We start from the raw sequence: 9,963 nt of genomic DNA on the forward strand, positions 1-9,963 counted from the left end.
CCTCAACAAATTAATGCTAAAAGAAGGAGAAGACCCTAAAAGGGTTGCAACCGGGATCTGGGGCCTGCTGCCTCCAGGAACAGTGGGATTAGTCCTAGGGTGGTCTAGCCTATCTAGTAAAGGAATTAATGTGCTCACCGTGGTAATTGATAGTGATTATCATGAAGAGATATTGGTTATGATGGACTGTAAAGGTCTGCATATTCTTCCCCCTGGATCAAAGATAGCTCAGTTACTGATTTTATCATACTGGGTCCCCAGTCTCTATGGAAAGGAAAGGGGAAAGGGAAGTTTTGGGAGCACAGGAGCCACAGGAGTATATTGGAATCAATTAATCACTGATCAAGGACCCATGAAGAAATTGGAAATAAGAATTTTACTGGCTTACTGGGCACAGGGGCAGACATTTCAATCATTAGTGATCAAAACTGGCCAGAAACTTGGCTTTGGGTCAGTCAGAAACAGAAAATTGTCAGCATCATGGAAGCACACACAGCCAAGCAGAGCACACGCCCCCTAACATGCTATGATTCAGAAGGAAGAAAGGCAGTTATACAACCTCTAATCATGGCCATCCCTGTTCATCTTTGGGGATGGGACCTATTAGCCCAATGGGGGGTTACTCTGCAGACCCCTTTCAAACAATGGCCACTGTTATTATTCCTCCCCTACCCCTGATGTGGCTCTCTCAAGATCCGATTTGGGTAGAACAGTGGCCTCTGAAGGGAGAGAAATTACAGAGGGCCCATGAATTAGTTGAAGAGTCATTGAAAGCTGGGCATGTCGAATTATCTAACAGCCCTTGGAATTCACCCATTTTTGTCATTCCCAAAAAGTCTGGGAAATGAAGATTTTTGCATGACCTACGTGCTATTAATGCCAATTTGCAACCTATGGGACCACTTCAGCAGCGGCTCCCTTCCCCCACGGCAATGCCTCAAGATTAGCCTACAATCATTATTGACTTAAAAGACTGTTTTTATATGATTCCCCTAGCAGAACAGGACAGAGAAAAATTCACGTTTACAATATCAGCTATCAATAAAGAAAAGCCAGCTTGTCAATTTCATTGGAAAGTGCTTCCTCAAGGAATGCTAAATAGTCCTGCCATGTGTCAGTATCATGTAAATCAAGCCTTGCTCCCTAGTAGAAAATAATTTCCTGATTGCAAGATTATTCATTTTATGGATGATATTCTACTAGCAGCCCCAACGGAGCCAATACTTTTAAATTTATATTCCTCTGTCGTAAAGAAATACACAGCTAAGAGATTTAATCATTTACCTGAAAAAGTAAAAATGTCCTCTCCTTGGAAATATCTTGGGTACGTATTAACTTTCCAGTCAGTAAGACCTCAGAAGGTTAAATTAAAGACTAGCAACTTACACACCTTAAATGATTATCAGAAATTACTGGGCGATATTAACTGGCTCCACCTCACTTTGGGGATTCCTACTGATAAACTACAAAACCTGTTTTCTATCTTAAAAGGCAAACCAGCCCGGTATTCTCCCAGATATTTAACCCCTGCAGCAAAAAGGGAAATTGAGGAAATAGAACAAGCCGTCTCTCAGGGGCAGCTAGATCGCATTGATCCACGTTATTCAATCCAATTGTTTTATCTTTCTCACCAAACACTCCCCTACAGGGTTAATAGGACAGATGGCCCCCGGGCTATGCTTCCTAGAATGGGTTTTTTGCTCACATACCGGGACTAAAACACTATCTCCCTATAGTCAGTTACTTACTAAAGTCATCTATTCAGGCCACAAACAATGCAATCAGTCACTAGGTTATGACCCTGATGTCATCAGGATTCCTTTAAGTAAAAAGCAATTCAAAGCAGTATTGCCAGTATCTATCAATCTGCAAATAGCTTTCTCTGATTACACAGGACAAATAGAGCACATACTTCCTGCTGATAAACTCCTTTATTTCTTATCTCATACCCTGGTAATCTTACCCACAAAAATAGTTCACTCCCCCATACCTAATGCTTTAACACTGTTTACTGATGGTTCTGGTAAACATGGAAAAGCAGCAGTCTGGTAGAGACCACATAATTCAATCACTCGATCTGGGTTTACTAGCACTTAGAGAGCTGAGACTGGGGCCCTGATACTGGCCTTAGAAACTTTTTCCACTCAGCCCATAAATATTGTAAATGACTTGGATTACACTGTTTATTTATTGCAGAACCCTCAAAACAGCCTTAATTAAGTCCGCTCTCGAGCCCACCCTGTGTGCTCTTTTTCTTTGATTTCAGCAATTCCTAGATCAATGTACACATCCTATTTTTATCACACACATTCGAGGCCACAGCTTTCTGCCTGGCCCATTGGCTTATGGCAATGAACAAGACCTACAAGTTATGACATCACTGCTTGACCAAGCCACGCAATTGCATCAATTTTTCCACCAAAATTGGAGAAATTTATCTAAACAATTTCAAGTTACTCAGAGGCTGGCTAAACAAATTATCCCACAATGCCCAGATTGTCAGCTCCCTGGCCTCCTTCCACAGGTGTTAACCCTAGAGGATTAGAACCTCATCAGTTACGGCAAACAGATGTTACACACGTCTCTGAGTTTGGAAAACTTAGATATGTACATGTATCCGTTGATACCAACACTCATCTAATTAGTGCACACACCCTTCCTAGAGAGTCCACTTGGTATATCATTAAACATCTTTTAACTTTTGCATTTATGGGGCAGCCCACAAAAATTAAAAAATTAAAACTGAAAATGGTCCAGCTTATGCCAGCTCACAATTTCAACAATTTTGTCACAAGTGGAATATCCAACATTCCACAGGCATCCCATATAACCCCTAAGGAGAAGCCATAGTAGAACGTGCCCACTCCACCCTTAAAAATATGCTCAGAAAACAGCCAGAAGAGGGGGAGTATGAGTAAAGACCCTCCAACACTATTGGCACAAGCCTTTTTTACCCTTAATTTTCTAAATTTAGATGACAAATTTCAATCAGCTGTAGAAAAGCACTTTGCTAAAACCTCTCAAGACATAAAGCCTGCAGTTTTATGGAAAGATGTAAACAGTAATGAATGGTGTGATCCAAATGAATTGTTAATGTGGGGAAGAGGGTAGGCTTGTGTCCATACCCCCTCAGGTCCTCTTTGAATTCCAGCATGTTGCATTAAACCATACCATGGTGTGGCTAGGATCCAACCAGGTACCGGAGATGAAGGAACTGACTCTACAGGATCCACAGCCCCAGATGATGAGGCTTCCATGGATGACACAAGCCCCGGACGTCACCTGGGGGATGCTGAAGAGGACAACTCAGGAGGCTGAATGAATTCTGCTCCAGACACAGACACCACTTACTTCAGATAATTTGTTCCTTGCTATGCTCTCTGTTGTACATTGCAACTCACATAGGGTATTGATCCTTTTTATGCTCTTGCTTTGTCTGCAAACTCTATTGGCTCTTATCTTAGACCCGCCTTTCTTTCAACCTGTCACCTGGGCAGACATCCCCTTCCCAGCCTATAATAACACAAGTGCTTGGCTAGGAGGGATAGATTTACCCCCAGTGGGGTCCCTCAGTAATGGCATACATTGGACTAAGGTGCCAGATAACACTACATATCACTCCACTATCTTCCCACTGTGTGTAAGTTATAAAGGTTTTAACACTTACTGTGTATCTGCCCAAACACAATTATGGCCATATCATGGCAAAGAAAATGCCTTAACAGCCTTAGCTACAGGTAGCCTCAAACCAGGTAATGCAATCAATGCCACTTTCCCAAACATTCCTTCCTGTGCTAAAGGACAAAACTGGGAAAGTACTGGATTTTACTTTAGCTGGGAGGTCTGTCACAGGGGACAAGCCCATAGCCTCCAGTTAGGCAATTATAACATCTTAGACTGGAGTCCCCATGGCCATTTGCAGGGCAGCCTTACTAATGTCCTCCTCTGTCAAGGCATCAATCACAGTTTTGTAGCCATGTCCCATTCCCCTAAGATTTGGGCCGATGGGGCAATGCAATATCCCAGACCCCAAGTAAATTCCATGCAACCCCAAGACACTTTATGGCACCTGGGACATCTTGGCACCTCCCTTGACACCTGGCATGGAACATATCATAATTCCGGTAACAACTATACTATAACCTTTATTCATACTGATCAGTTACGCTGATTAGTAACTGATTTGCACTACCCATCCATGTTTTCCTTATGGGAACCAATATTTCTATTTCACCCCAAAACTCCACATTTGTGACCCGGGTGCAGGGACAGACTTGGTTTGCCTCATGTATCACTAATTACAATATATCTGATCTAAATATTACTAGTGTCATGGTACTAAGGAGATAATCTGAGGCATTCCTACCAGTCAATTTGACATGCGATTGGCAAGGATCCTCTGTCCTTGCCATCTTAGAGCGTACCCTGTCCCAGGTCAGACACAAAAGATTCATAGTTACATTTATGGCCTTTATAGTCTCAGCCATAGTCATCCTAGCAACTGCTAGCATTGCTGTGGCATCTATTACTGAGTCAGTATAAACAGCTGCCTTTGTAGATAATCTGGCCAAAAATGTGTCTAATGAACTTCTCTTATAGCAGGGTATAGATCAAAAAATTCTTGCACGTCTGCAAGCCCTTGAGGCTGCTTTAAAATATGTGGGGGAGCCACAGGATGCACTGGCATTCCAACAGCAATTAAGCTGCAACTGGGAGCATAAGCATATCTGTGTCATTTCTCTACCATGGAATCAATCAATGCATAGTTGGGATGAGGTGAAACAACACCTCTGGGGAATTTAACAGCAGATGTAAAGCAACTTAAAACTAAAATTTTAGAATCCCTTCACACTATAGATCTACACACCCAACAAACAGCCATATGGAAGGGTATGCAAGATCATCTCTCCTGGTTAGACCCCCACTCCTGGGGGGTCACTCTTTGACTAGCAAAGAATGTTGCTAATTATACTCATGATTGTCTTATGTTATTTACTAATTCTAGGATGCAAAGCCAGAATAAGAGCAATGACTGCCACTCCTGACAAACCTGTTGCTGCATACATCTGCACTCTCCAATCAATAAGACCCAATGCAGAAAACAGAAAAGGGAGAGATGTAGGGGTTCAGTCAGAATGGTGGGGAAAATTATAAAATAAAACACAAACCTTCTTGGAAGGCCAAAAGGTTCTTGCAAAAGCTTCAGGACAGAGTTATGGCTGAAGGCAGCCTAATCCTCTTTGAGCTATAGCAAGGGTAATTAACAGGAATGTAGAGTAGTTTATCTAAATAGCTTGTTTACTCATGTGGTTCTAAAACTAACCTTTGATCATTTGCAGGCAGGATAGCGCTGGGAGGAGGTAGGCAGTGGGGGGCAGGAGTGGAAGGAGACCAGGTTGATTACCCTCTAATGGTGTTTACTTGAGACTTCTGTCATTTAATGTGTACTGAATAAATGACAGGAGGGCCAGAGAGTCAGGGCTGTGGCTGACAGCACTCTCCTTAGAGTCTGTAAGTGGCCCGGACCCTTGGCCGGATTGACAAGCATAATATCTGTGTCAGTGTACGTTATTCATCTGTCATTGAATCAGGGTCTGCAAGACAGACCCCCACAGAAATCAACTCCAAAAGGAGTCTTCAAAACCATGCAAATACATGGAAATTAACTAACTTGCTCCTGAATGATCACTGGGTCAATGAAATCAAGATTGAAATTAAATAATTCTTTGAACTGAATGACAATAGTGACAAAACCTATCAAAACCTCTGGGATACAGCAAAGGCAGTGCTAAGAGGAAAGTTCATAGCCCTAAAGGCCTACATCAGATAGTCTGAAAGAGCACAGATAGACAATCTAAGGCCTCACCTCGAGGAGCTAGAGAAACAAGAATAAAACAAACCCAAACCTAGCAGGAGAAAGGAAATAACCAAGGTCAAAGCAAAACTAAATGAAATTAAAACAAAAAACAACACAAACGATAAATGAAACAAAAACCTGGTTCATTGAAAAGATAAATAAAATTGACAGACCATAAGCAAGATTAACCAAGAAAAGAAGAGAGAAAATCCAAATAAACTCAAAAGAAATGAAACAGGAGATATTACAACTGATACCACAAAAATACAAAAGATCATTCAAGGCTACTATGAACACTTTTATGCACGTAAACTAGAAAACCCAGAAGAGATGCATAAATTCCTGGAAAGATACAACCCTCCTACCTTAAATCAGGAAGAATTAGATACCCTGAACAGACCAACAATAAGCAGCAAGATTGAAATGGTAATTTAAAAATTATCAACAAAAAAAGTCCAGGACCAGATGGATTCACAACAGAATTCTACCAAACATTCAAAGAAGAATTGGCACCAATCCTATTGACACTATTCCACAAGATAGACAAAGAAGGAACCCTCCTAAGTCATTCTATGAAGCCAGTATCACCCTAATACCAAAACCAAGAAAGGACATAACCAAAAAAGAAAACTACAGACCAATATCTCTGATGAATATAGATGCTAAAATCCTTAACAAAATACTAGCTAACAGAATCCAACAACATGTCAAAAAGACAATCCACCTTGATCAAGTGGGTTTCATACCAGGGATGCAGAGGTGGTTTAATATATGCAAGTCAATAAATGTGATACACCACATATACATAATTAAAAACAAAAATCACATAATCATCTCAACAGATGCAGGAAAAGCATTCGACAAAATCCAGCATCACTTTTTGATTAAAACTCTCAGCAAAATCGGCATACAACGGACATACCTCAATGTAATAAAAGACATCTTTGACAAACCCACAGCCAACATAATACTGAATGGGGAAAAGTAGAAAGCATTCCCTCTGAAAACTGGAACAAGGATGCCCACTCTCACCACTCCTCTTCAACATAGTACTGGAAGACCTAGCCAGAGCAATCAGACAAGAGAAATAAATCAAGGGCATCCAAATCAGTAAAGAGGAAGTCAAACTGTCGCTGTTTGCTGATGATATAATTGTTTACCTAGAAAACCTTAACAATTCCTCCAGAAAGCTCCTAGAACTAATAAAATAATTCAGCAAAGTTTCTGGATACAAAATTAATGTGCACAAATCAGTAGTTCTGCTATACACCAACAGCAACCAAGCTGAGAAACAAATAAAAAACTCAACCCCTTTCACAATAGCTGCAAAAAATACAATGCTTAGGAATATACCTAACCCAGGAGGTGAAAGATCTCTACAAGGGAAACTACAAAACAATGCTGAAGGAAATCATAGATGACACAAACAAATTGAAACACATCCCATGCTCATGGATGGATAGAATCAATATTGTAAAAATGACCATACTGCCAAAAGCAATTTAAAAATTCAATGCAGTTCCCATCAAAATACCACCATCATTCTTCTTCACAGAATTAGAAAAAACAATTCTAAAATTCATATGGAACCAAAAAAGAGCCCACATAGCCAAAGCAAGACTAAGCAAAATAAACAAATCTAGAGGCATCACATTACCTGATTTCAAACTATACTATAAGGCCATAGCCACCAAAACAGCATGGTACTGGTATAAAAAAGAATAGAGAAACCAGAAGTAAACCGAAATACTTACAGCCAAGTGATCTTTGACAAAGCAAACGAAAACATAAAGGGGGAAAGGACACCCTTTTCAACAAATGGTGCTGGGATAATTGGCTAGTCGCATGTAGGAAAATGAAAACTGGATTGTCATCTCTCACCTTATACAAAAATCAACTCAAGATGGAGCAAGGACTTAAATATAAGACCTGAAACTATGAAAATTCTAGAAGATAACATTGGAAAACCCCTTCTAGAGATTGGCTTATGTAAGGATTTCATGACCAAGAACCTAAAAGCAAATACAATAAAAACAAAGATAAATAGCTGGGTCTTAATTAAATTGAAGAGCTTTTGCACGGCAAAAGGAAAAGTCAGCAGAGTAAACAGATAACCCACAGAGTGGGAGAAAAATCTTCACAATCTATACATCCGACAAAGAACTAATAGCCAGAATCTACAATGAACTCAAATCAGCAAGAAAAAAGCAAACAATCCCATCAAAAAGTGGGTTAAGGAAATGAATAGACAATTCTCAAAAGAAGATATACAAATGGCCAACAAACATATGAAAAAATGCGCAACATCACTAATGATCAGGGAAATGCAAATCAGAACCACAATGTGATACCACCTTACTCCTGCAAGAATGGCCATAGTAAAAAAAAATCAAAAAACAATAGATGTTGGCGTGGATGTGGTGAACAGGGAACACTTCTACACTGCTGGTGGGAATATAAACTAGTACAGCCACTATGGAAAACAATGTGGAGAAAAAAAGAAAGAAATAAAGAAAGTCATTATATAATGATAAAGGGATCACTTAAGCATAAAAACACGGACAGGCATGGTGGCTCATGCCTATAATCTCAGCACTTTAAGAGGCAGAGATGGAAGAATCACTTGAGGCCAGGAGTTCGAGACCAGCCTGGTCAACATAGCAAGACCCCATCTCGTTTTTTTAAAAATTAAAAAACAAAACCCCCCCCAAAAAAATAAATATACATGCATTTCATCCAATTGCTGCAGAATACACATTCTTCTCATCAGCACATGGAATGTTCTCAGTCAAACAACAATAACAAAAAACCCCGAAAACAACAACCAAAAAAACCATGAAAAAGAACGCAAAGTCTACATGACACATGGGACATCATAAAGCAACCAAATATATGGATTTTGGTGCTCCAGAAGGTGAAGAGAAGATCAATGGCATAAGAAACCTATTTACCAAAATAATGACTGAAAACTTTCCAAGTATAGCAAGACATTTAGACATCCAGATACAGGAAGCTCAGACACCCACAAATAGATAACAACCCCAAAAGGTCTTCTGTCACATTATAGTCAAACTGTCAAAAGTTAAAGGCAGAGAGAAGTGCCTAGTCACATACAAGGGACGTCTCATCAGAGTAACAAAGGATTTCTCAGCAGAAACTTCACAGGCCAGGAGAGAATGGGATGATATATTCAAAGTGCTGAGAGGAAAATAAAACAAAAACCTGCCTAACAAGAATTCTATACCCAGCCAAGGAATCTTTCATAAATAAAAGAGAAATAAAGTCTCTCCCAAACAAAAATGGAGAGGATTCATTTCAGGAATGAGTCCTCACATCTCATAATAACATCTCAATAATAACCCTACCTGTGAATGGATTAAATGTCCCACTTAAAAGATAAGACAGTAAACAACAACAGTAAAAAGACAATGAAGATCATAATAAATGACAAAGCAATTAATTCATCAACAGAATATTGCATTTCTAAATATATATGCACCCAACACTGAAGCACCCAGATATATAAAGCAAACATTACTAGATCTAAAGGAAGAGACAGACTCCAATACAGTCGTATTTGGGTACTTTAAAACCTACTCACAGCAGGCCAGGCATGGTGGCTCACGCCTGTAATCCCAGCACTTCGGGAGGCCGAGGCGGGTGGATCACAAGATCAGGAGTTCGAGACCAGCCTGGCCAAGATGGTGAAACCCCATCTCTACTAAAAATACAAAAATTACCTGGGCGTGGTGGCAGTCACCTGTAATCCCAGCTACTTGGGAGGCTGAGGCAGAGAATCACATGAACCTGGGAGGCGGAGGTTGCAGTGAGCCGATATCATGCCACCGCACTCCAGCCTGGGTGACAGAGCAAAACTCCGTCTCAAAAAAAAAAAAAAAAAAAAAACAAAAAACCACACACATACACCTACTCACAGCATTAGATAGCTCATCTAGCCAGAAAATCAACATAGAAACATTGGAATTAAATTTCACTTTAGACCAAATGGACCTAACAGACATTTACAGACCACTTCATCTAACAGCTACAGAATATATATTCTTCTCATCAGCACACAGAATATTATCATTCGCACACAGGATATT

The sequence above is a fragment of the Gorilla gorilla genome, chromosome 19 (genome assembly GCF_029281585.2).
Source record: "Gorilla gorilla gorilla isolate KB3781 chromosome 19, NHGRI_mGorGor1-v2.1_pri, whole genome shotgun sequence".
Taxonomy (NCBI): Eukaryota; Metazoa; Chordata; class Mammalia; order Primates; family Hominidae; genus Gorilla; species Gorilla gorilla.